The sequence below is a fragment of the Miscanthus floridulus genome, chromosome 1 (genome assembly GCF_019320115.1).
Source record: "Miscanthus floridulus cultivar M001 chromosome 1, ASM1932011v1, whole genome shotgun sequence".
In the NCBI taxonomy this organism is placed as follows: domain Eukaryota; kingdom Viridiplantae; phylum Streptophyta; class Magnoliopsida; order Poales; family Poaceae; genus Miscanthus; species Miscanthus floridulus.
The window spans coordinates 101058787-101070276 of record NC_089580.1 but is presented as its reverse complement, the minus strand read 5'-3'; the positions used below and the strand labels follow the sequence as shown (position 1 = coordinate 101070276).

General features: G+C 40.4%; 1 long non-coding RNA gene across 1 annotated transcript in view; it reads right to left on the bottom strand.

The window, feature by feature from the left end:
* Positions 1-4014: 4014 nt before the first annotated feature.
* LOC136490166 (uncharacterized) overlaps positions 4015-11490 on the bottom strand; it is a 48920-nt gene continuing 41444 nt past the window's right edge. The window contains exon 3 of the long non-coding RNA XR_010767538.1: positions 4015-4143. This is a non-coding gene — a long non-coding RNA (uncharacterized lncRNA). The remainder of the gene's footprint in view (positions 4144-11490) is intronic.

The following is an 11490-nucleotide window of genomic DNA, read 5'->3' as shown; positions in this document are numbered from 1 at the left end:
GAGAAAGGTCAAGAACCCCTCACAATCACCACGATCAGAGCCAGAGACAATCACCAACCTTCACTCGATGATCCTCGCTGCTTCAAGCAAACTAGGTGGTGGCAACCACTAAGAGTAACAACTAAATCCTATAGCGAAACACGAACACCAAGTGCCTCTAGATGCAATTACTCAAGCAATGCACTTGGATTCTTTCTCAATCTCACAAAGATGATGAATCAATGATGGAGATGAGTGGGAGGGCTTTGGCTAAGCTCACAAGGTTGCTATGTCACTACAAATGGCCAAGAGCATGTGCTAGAGCCAGCCACATGCCTTTAAATAGAGCCCTAATGAAATAGAGCCATTGGCACCTTAGTCCTCTGAAACACGGGTTGACCGGACACACTGGTCAGGTTTACCGGATGCAGGACCCTAGCGTCTAGTCGCCTGATGCTTGCCATGTGTCATCAGCCTCAAATGCTGAGCATCTGATCTTAACGGCTAGTCAGCTTCACTCCATGTGTTAAGTTGAGACCGGATGCACTGCGGTGTTGGACCGAACGCACTATCACCTTGCGTCCGGTCACTTCCAGTAAGGTTCTAGAGGCAGAAATTCATGACTGGACGCGTCCGGTGGCTCATGACAGGACCCAGACCTACGTTCATCAGTGTACGTCACTAGGTGACCGGACACACCCTCTGCGTGTCCGGTCCCTCTTTCTCTTAAGCGTCTAGTCAAGGGACCGAGGGCGGCCTTCACTACACGCCACTAACTAGATGCAGGGTCAGAGTACGGTCAGTGCCCAAGGCTGAGTCCGGTCAATACAAAACTTCTCCTTTTGACCTCAAACTTCACCACCCTTGATCAAATGTGCCAACCACCAAGTGTATCACCTTGTGCACATGTGTTAGCATATTTTCACAAATATTTTCAAGGGTGTTAGCACTCCACTAGATCCTAAATGCATATGCAATGAGTTAGAGCATCTAGTGGCACTTTGATAATGCATTTCGATACGAGTTTGACCCCTCTTAATAGTACGGCTATTGATCCTAAATGTGATCACACTCGCTAATTGTCTCGATCACTTAAAAAGAAAAACTCTTATCAATTTCACATTTTCCTTGAGCTTTTTGTTTTTCTCTTTCTTCTTTTCCAAGTCCAAGCACTTCATCATCACCATGGCATCACCATCATCATGTCATGATCTTCATTTGCTTCATCACTTCAGCACTTTGGGTTTCATCAATTTACCAAAACCAAACTAGAGTTTTCAGTTGTGCCCATACTGTTGTGGATGGATCCACTTGAGGAAAAGTACCAGCGGCACTGCTAGTAATCTCATCCCTGTGCTACTAACAAATCTGATTTAGCACCTCAAAAGCCACTACTTGGGCAGCTTTCCTAGGAGTTCTTCCTTCAGATTCCACCCTCCATTCCTACCAAAAGGGTGCTTGGTTATGAGCTGGTATGGTCAGCTATACTTCATACCATGGTTGTCTTTCTAGGTATACTTCATTCTAGTAATAGAGGGGTGGTTTGTAATCCCCCGCATAATGCAAGACTCTGCAAAGTAGGGTAGGAGTTCCAAACATCAATAAGAAATTCTCACTTCCAGCCGGTGCTGCCATCTGTACCAACAACATGTGCAACTCTCATGAGACAAAGTCATAATGGATAAGAGTTACATAATTGAGTATGAGACTTATAAGGGGAGGAACAATGCAAGTATGAAATAATGATTTATCATGATGCATGCACGTTCCATACGTTCTCACAAACTTAGAAAAAATTAAAACTTCTACGGCATACTAGGGTGGCATACATACGTTCTCTCATATATAACGTAACTAGTTGGGCTACACGTTTCGCTGTTAGTGTACCTACATAAGAATTTCATTTCAGCCCAACCCCACAATTGTATATGCAGAATGTAAATCTGGGCTCTATGTTGCAATCTAAATACTTCCTTATATATATACCCATATATATAATTCCATATCAAGGCTACCTGAAAGTAAATACGTCCTATATATACATATAAATATGCATATACAGTCATATCAAAGCTAACCCACAACTAAATATGTCCACATATATATAAAACATATATACTTAGTATCAAAGCTAACTCGCCCCATAGACCGCATGCTCACATCTTGCAGTCATGCCATTGTGATGATTATTGGCATCTTACCTTGGGCATAGAGGCATTTGATCCATACATTACCACTCAAGTGAATGTCACCCATACAATAGCACGTCGTATGGACGACGAAATTGAAAACCCCCAAGTTAGTACTTAATTAGCCACCTGAAGTCCTTAATTGAGCATAAAGGAATTGATCAATGTCACACTTTAGATTCAAACTCTAGGTTTTAAAACACCTATATATATAGCTATAAGTCGCTAAAAACTGGTTTTGGAAAACAAAAACCTTTGTTTTAAACAAATATGTGGCAATTAATGTTAAATCTTGCTCTGATGCTAGCTATAGCAGAATCGACCAATTTACAAGAGCACAAGTACAATGGCAGCCCGCAAGCGATCGCACTATCATACTTGAGCCCATATAAACATGGTAGTCCATCGAGTACCACGATGGGTCTCAATTAACCATCAACATATAACCAAGATCGTACATGATTCAACATACATATCACACAGTTATATAAAGTTCATAGATATAGTTCATTCATTAGAGTATGACTTAAGGTTTTTACAAACCAAGTTCAATAAAATAGTAGCAGAAGCAAATTATAGTTTGAAGCTAACATTTGCCATCATGGTTCAAATACAGTGCCAACTCATGATCATATTCCCACAAAAGCATCTAAGAAGGATTAATAAGAGATGCCTTCCCATGGCTCACTCCTCATCCATGGCAGGGACAGAAGCAGTTCTTGCAATAGTCGTGATAAATTGTACCATCTGCAACAAAAGGGAATAAAACCCTGAGTATGAGAAGGTACTCAGCTAGACTTACCCATCATAAACCAAAAATAAAGTGACTCCAAGGAATTATGCAAGGCTTTATAAGTGGAGCAAGCTTGATAACATTTTGTATAAAAAGCGACTAACTCAATTGTACAATTGTAAATCGGTCATCAAGTAAATTATAGCTATTCATCTCTAGATTAGCAACTAACCTATGCCAAACATGTGGTATATCATTTAGTAGCACACAATACTAACCATAGCCGGTGTAGTAATTCCATGTTCATGTGAACCATCACATTCCATAACACAGTTACTTTGATGTTGGAGCTAGCCAAGTTTCTCACTGTCTGGGAGAGACGGTGATTTGAATCGATTTCAACCAGCTAGGAATTTATTTCTAACACAAACCCAGGCAGACCAGATCAATGGTCACCTTAGGTCACCTTTGGTAGAACTCAGGTACATATTTCGTGGGTTCGACTAGCGCCGCACAATCAGGGACAACCAGCTACTAGGACGTTCAGGCCCAGTCTGCCCTTGGGCTCATGTCTGGCTCCCCGCACATCATTACTACCATCTAGAGTGTGCACTTTTATAGAACGGGGCCCGACCTGAGTTGAGCTACTCGGCTTCATGATCAGAATGAGTTATCCAGCCAGCTAAGTGAGAGGCACGCTTTTAATCTTGTCAGAAGTGCCAATAACGGTACGGTCCTTAATCGACACAGATGGAATCATATGAGTCAACCTACACATAGACTCCGCCCGGCCTCCATTTACATTACCCCATGGTTCTTTTCCATGACAGCAAATATAGCCAACTGTGCTTCGGTATCCTCCTATATCTCATACGCGACAGGAAATCACCCGATTTCTATCGGTCCAAGCATGGCTAAGCATATATTTGATCCTGGACCTACATAGGGTTAAAGGTATATGTAACTGGACAAGGTAGTTCTATGTATCAAGTGTTTCCAATCAACTCTTATAACCTAATGCATCGAACATAAAGGACTCAAGTAATATTTTTTAAAACATGGGAGACTTAGAATGCTCCGGGGCTTGCCTTTGAGGAAAGAGGTTGGCCAGTGATCCGGGCACTCAGGGATATCTTCAAGAGTCTGATCCTCTTCTCCTAGAGTTGTGGCCATGAGGCATCTCCTATTGATCCTCCTCTTCTTCTTTGTTGAACTCCAACAGAGTTATTTCTTTAGACGATCCTATATGCATGAGAATGACATAAGATATCACGAATGCATATATGATGACATGTATAATATGATATGGTGTGATGAATGCATCTTCCCAAGTGTTTTCAATATCTTTGCATTAAAGTAATAACAAGTTGCAACTTATTTTACTGAGTAGGTGCATACCTCTTTTCTAATTACTAAATAAACACTTATGTAAATCATTTTATGTACTATAAGATATCAGCCACTTGTTTAGACCATAACTAGACTAATACACATCAAAATAATATGGTTATGGACATTCCTAGAAATCTTATGAAATTTCCTACAACTTTCTTTTAATCATCTTAATGTGATTTAGCAGTTATCTTGGTCAAACAAATCAATCCTTCAGCTCTACCTAGAGAGTAAGCATTTCTGACAGCAGAATTCTAACAGCCATAATTCTTAAACCATAAGTCATATGACCATGAAAATTTAACACTAAGGTAGATCAATAAGTTATCTACAACTTTGTTATTGATAAGTTTTACAGAAAAGACAACTATCATCATGAAATTATCAACTCAACCGAAACTATACATGCAACCATCTAGTTGAATTATAAAGCAATAATTAACTAGTTGCATATAACCAATTACTTTTAATCCTAACTAATAACATCAACATATCATATGCATCACAAGAACCATAGAAAACATCATGGTTAAACATAACTAAATTATTTATATCCATTTATTAATTTCCTTAGATAACAAGGTGATTTAAAGGATAAATATTACCAAACCTCAATAATTTATAAGAAAAATACAATAGCTTACATATGACCTTAATAGTCTATTGTACAAATTTGGTGCCCTTTGGATAAGTATAACTACCTCTACAAAAATGACAAGTTATATAGGCTTATTTTAGCAAAAATAGCTTAGCATAGTGAAAAGTGTCAAGCAACAGATTTAATATTTTTCTTACATTCCTCCAAGTATAAGAATATTGTGTTAAAATTTGTATGATCATATGTTATGTATTTTTACCCCAATTAATTTCACTAGAAACTAGCAATTCATTAGAATTAAATATGAAGACCATATTCAATGTATGAACACTTCAAGTTTAGTATTTTTCCTAGCTAGAGAATGTTAACAAAAGGCCAGAAAAATTGGAATCACAATTTTATCACCTTTCTAGCTCAAGTTATGCATTTAACAATATAGAAACCATATAAAAAAGCATTTATCTACCTATATTTTATTCTCCTAGAAAAATACCAGAAATAGTGCATATCATATTTTTATCGAATACTACACTTCAAGATGAAACTAACAAAATTCGGTTCACCAAAATTGGAGACTCGTAGCTTGAGATATGAATTTTTGAAATATGCATTCAAATCTGTGAAATAAATCTAGAAAATCAAATATCATACACACTGACAGCCGGGGCCCGCGGTCAACGGGGACCCACCTATCAGCGAGACAAAACAGGGGATGGCATTGATCGACGACAACTCACCGACGGCGAGGTCTCCGGCGGTAACGTCTTCACCACTACACTCATCTCACCCACGCGCATCGACTAGTAAGCTTAATTGGCCCGGTGGCTCACGGGAGCAAGCTCGACGGTGGCCATGGCGGACGGTGGAGGTCGGCGGTGGTACACCGGCCATCTCTGGCTATGGCACACTCAGGTGAGGACGGCTATTCCATCCTAGTGACCTAGCGAAGCTACACGGTGTAGGTGAGGGTTTGAAGTGACGTCGGTGAGCTTGGCTGCATGCATGGCCGTGCGGTGGCACACGGAGCACTAGTGAGGTCTAGGGTTACTCAACCTAAGGCGAGAGAGAAAGGAGGAAGACGGTGAACCAACTTAGCGGCGGTGAGCTCGAGTGCCATGGCGGCCATGGCGGACGCGGGCAGAGCGATGACTCGTTCTAGCGCCGTCAAGTGGTGGCGTCATTCCTAACTCTGACCTAAGCTTCTAGACTATCGCAGTGCTAGACCAAAGAAAATGAAGGCATGCGGTGTGGTGGAATGACAGGGCCACAGTGAGCCATGAGCACGGCAGCGCTCCAGTGACGATGATGGCTACGGTGAGGCAAAATGTTGCACTACCTGGGGTCGGTAGGTGGTGCTGGTGGCGCGAGGAGGTGGAGGTGATGGCATAGCAATTGTGGCCAAGAAGAATCAGCTGGTGGAGCTATGTTGGTAGCGAGCGGTTGTGGTGGAGCTGTGGTAGTGCTACGGTGGTGCTCGGCGCGGCGCTGTGGAGAGGCAGAGCGAGCAAAAGGGAGTGAGAGCGGGTGAGTGGATGGAGTGGCGGATGCACGGTGCTTAAGTGCACGCTCAGGCCTGACCGGCCAGGCCAACGTCGGCGTGCTGCCGCCACATGGTGGCCATGGCCTATGGCCGGTCAGCCACGGCCTATGGCCAATCAGCCACGACATCGCGTGCGGGCGCGGATTCAAGCGCCGCCATCGTGGACTGATAGTGCAACTTAATGATGCTATACATCCTAATCCGTTCATCCACTGCATAAACTTCCTTAATGAACGTTGTAGAGCTACATGAGATCTCCAACTTTGCTTTAATAACCATCATCTAATTCTTACTAGTTAGCAAACTACATTACTCCAAAGTGAGGTAATTTGAAACTAAAAACCGTTTCAACACAGAATTTTTTGCAAGTCTCAAAACAACATTTTTTGATACCTGTGAGCTATTTTTGAACATGCTATGCACTGAATTAGACGTTGACCCAAAAATAAAAGTTGTTACCCTAGTCAAGTACTACAACATTTATTTAGCTCACACAGCCATGCAAACACTCTAAGCTATTGTTCAACTTTAGTCAAACAAGTATCATGAAAATGGCATTTCAAATGAAACCAACATTTAGAAGCAAATTTGGCCTATGTCATGAATACAAACATTATTCCATTTACCATCCTAGATGTGTCTAAGGTGTTTTCGTGACCTCACAACCATTTCATACATTGGTCATACATGATTGCAAGCATAAACATATATATAAATCAACATTTCATGTGACAAAGTATACGAATGATATGAGATATCATATGCTCATGTTCATGAATGCTTGGATGATGCTTGTGCTCATGAAATGCAGGTGTCAAATCCAATGCTTAACACCAAGTTGTTACAAGACCTCTCTTGAAACTTTCTATTTTCATCTCCTCTGTGTTGACAAACTCTGGGGCATATCTCGAAAGATTATTGAAGGCATGCATGTACTCGGTAAGGGATTTTGGTCCCTTGAGTAAGCCTCATGAGCTCAGTGGCTTTCAGGTGCATTAGCCCTAAGGGAATGTGATGTCCTAGGCTAACTTGAATTGTTCCTAGGTAACCTGTGTGTTTGTAGGTAGAGAAGACAGGAAATGGGTCCATCATATCCCTGTCAGTCCCTGCAGTTGATGAGATGCATACTCGACCTTCTGATGCTCCATTACCCTCAATAGACAAAACTTTGGCTATATTGTGTTCAGCCACTCATCTGCCTAGAGCGGTTCTTCGGCTTGTTTGAACATAGGAGGCTTGGTGTCTTGGAAATCTTTGAACGAGCTATATTGATTAAGTTCAGGCCCTTGATGTTGCTGATAGGCATGAGCAGTGTTCTGTGCATTAAGGCGCAGTGTATCCTCCATTGCTCTCTGATTTCCCAAGAACTGTGCAAAAAACTCATTCGTAGAAGGGGACGGTGGTGGTGGTAAATCACCATCATTGCCACCCTGGCTGGTGCCTGCTCCAGCAAGAGTGCGAGTCATCTACAAAATTGCAACAATAAGTGATTATTGCATGATGTCAAGAGATTGCAGATGAATTGTGTAATCATGCCACACTAAATTTACTGGAGAGAATATTAAATTCATACAATAAAATAGAGGCATAAAATTCATTCTCGAAACATAACATCACCAATTTGATCACTTATCGTACTCGCAATGCATTAACATGCATGTCATATTTCACCAATAAAATGAAACTGGAATTTCCTCAAAGTTACAACCATATTGAAACAACGTGCAAAGTGCCAATATTACACTAAAATTACATCACGAGTACTGAAGTTCAAACTACAAGTCCATTCCAAAGATAGTAGGATATATCTAATGCATTGAACTAGTCACTAGACTGCTCTACTCTTCAGCGTGCTCATTGTCGAGGTAGGAGATAGCATCATCCTCATCCTCTGGATCCACTTCTTCCTCTTCCCCACTATCATCTTCAACAAACATTTCTGGATCTTCATTCCTCTTCATCTAAGAGCAGGGTCCAGTTGGTTGTTTAGATAATGCACCTCATGTTGAAGATCAACCACCATGTTCTGGGTATGTGAAAGCTGCTAGCACAAGTCCCTTTCGACATGGTCCTATGCACGGCTAAGGCTTCGGCTCTATTTCATGCTACTTCTGCCAGAGCTACATGGTTGTTTGCTTGGATCCGCTGGTGCATAGCTGTGAATGCCTCGGTGCGAGCGGTCTCCAGCTACTCTCGTAGTCCTATTAGCACTGCTTGATCATTAGCTCTTGCCACTTGGGCGTTAGCTCTCTGCTGATTCACCTGTTCCATCTGAGTGTGGAGATTTCCCAATGCTACATAAGCTTGATCAGTGTCCCAATGAGCCTCACTTGCTATCTTTTTGTGCTTGAGCACATCCTGGCCAAATTGATTTGAATCGCCGCTGCTTCTCGGACAAGAAGACTCAATTCTCTACTCTACATCATAGTTAATCAAAGAAACATAGTTACTTATGGATATGAGATAAGATGAGATGAGATGATTAAAGAAGTGATTAATTTAGAACAGGTGCAAACTAGATACCGATAAAGACTTAATACGAAGCTAAAATATTGAAAGTAAGGATCCACCTTGTAGTAAGCTTTTCTACAAATGTTATTCTTGCTTCAGACTTTCCTTTAAGCCGACATGTCCTTGGAGTCTTTTCTTTTAGTTAGGTAAGACTTGTTGAGTACCCTCAAGTACTCAGGGTTTGTTAACCCCTGTTGCAGGTTCTGACTTGTGTTGCTAGTCAAGGTCATGTCGGTGGGCTCGACATGATCTGGTTGTACCTCCTACCTTAGGTGCTTTAACTAAGGTGCTTCTATACTACTACTCACCATTTGGAACTTAAGTTTAGTTTACTTCAACATGTTTTGTAAATTAATACTGTAAGTCTTTCGCACTCCGATGTACGATATTTTTGTAACAAATGTTGTAATGTTGTGGTAACTCCATGTTGATCCTATATGAGTTGTAAAATGTGTATGATTCAGGGTTCTCTGAGGACACCCAACACACTACCGAACTTATCTAGCTCTCGTGTGCAACAGTCAGAGGTCATTAGGACAATGATATGTGAATGTGGGCCATATAATTTGGGTGGCCCTGCCACATAGATGATGCTCTAGCTAGCCGATTCGATAGTCCGCTACCCGACAGGGATAGCCAAATATTTTTTGGTGAAAATCTAGGGTTGCTTCATCCCTATCGACTTTGTAGTGCTCGACGTGGAAGTTGCGAAAGAATCACCCCTCATCCTTGGGTGACCCTTCTTGAGCACTACAGGAGCTCAAATTGATGTTGAAGCTAGAGAAATTCGCTTCAGTATCAATGGTAATGGATAGAAGTTCGCCTTCAATCCCAGGCAGGAGCAATGCTCCATGATTCGCATCAAGTATGGGCCGAACCCACAAGACCTAAGGGAGGTTCAAATCCAACCTCAATTGGTGGATAGCCTTGTGAAAAGAATAAAGAAATCAAAAAGAAGCTAGAGCAGAAGAAAATCAAACAAATGACAAAAGAAAAGACACTGAAAGCCATTTCCACACCATCGAAGAAAAACAAATTAGTGTGGAAACCAAAAGATGAAGCTCCGAAGTCCACTACCACACCACCAAGAACAAACAAAATGGTGTGGAGGATGAAGAAGGAGCAGCCTTCCACATCCACTTCTCCGGGATCGGGCGCTCCATCAACAAGCAAGAAATGAACAGAGAAGGGTCGTACTCATTGGACTTTAAAAGGTGAGTCCTTGCCAAAGGTGAATTTGGTAGTTATCTTATACTAAACATAGAATTCCTAGTTTATGCATTAATAGGTTCAAAATAGAATAAAACGCATATATAAAGATTTGACTTTAAATTACCTTTGAATTTTAGTTATCATCCATGTTCTACATGAAGTATGCTCTGGTTTGGGTGTGATTTTTGTGCAATCACATTTTCATAGGCTTTTTAAATTAAGCATGGAGCTTAGGTTAATTAGCCTACCCTCAACTGTCTAGTTTGATCATTGAACCAGAAACTACTAGTATAGACATTAGTTGAATGAGCAACATAAATTTTTGGTAAACCATATATATAATAAAATAGGGAATCCACCTAAAAGTTTACCTTTCATCTTCGTTAAATAAATCCTAGCTATCTTCCGATGTTTTGCAAAAAGTATATTTCGGTTTGGGGGTATGGTTATTGATAGATCATGCTTCCATAGACTTTTTAAATTAAGCGTGGGGCTTAGGTTAATCAATCTACCTTGATCAAACGAGACATAGTGTCCAACTTGATCATTGTACCCAAAATTACTAAGTACAAACATTAGTTGATATACTAAACAAATAACTTACCTCAGAATCATCACCTGGCATCGAGCTAGCTTAGGGGAGGACCCCCACAGAGGTAACTAGTATCTTTTATTTTTTGCATTATTTATATTCCGCATTAATTTAATTATTAGCATTAAAAAATAAAAAATACAAAAATTCCAAAAAATGAAATATGATAAAAACAACAAAAATATTTATTCCACTCCACATATGAGTTTAAGAATGATTAGTTTCTCTTTTGTTGAAATGATGAATAGTTGCTATGTCTATAATTCATCCGTGTCTAGGCTGTAACTTAATATTCCCCAAGATTTAAGTTTGTTGGTTAAAAATGTCTCATCCTAAAACTTAAAACTTGTGGGTTGCAAAAGCATGATCCTTTTCTAAGTTGTTGCAAGTTATGATATGGTAAATAGAATATGCTATGACTTTGTTCTGAGAGAAACTTAACATCCGGAGTTTTCATTTAAAAATGCTAAAACCTAAAGTTCCTCAATGATTATGAATTCCTACCACAGACATATGACATAGCTTAAATTCAAACCTTAGTCATATGCTACTTGTATTTAGATTGAGTTTTGTCAAATTGTTTACGACCCTTGTTGAGATTCTCATTATGCACCCATGATGAAGATTCACGTACACCCACAAATAAAATGATGGCTCTTACACTGAGAGTTACACAAAAACATGCCTTTTTCGTCCACCAAAATAAATACTCCATTCAATTGACATGAGTTTTTCTCTCTAAAG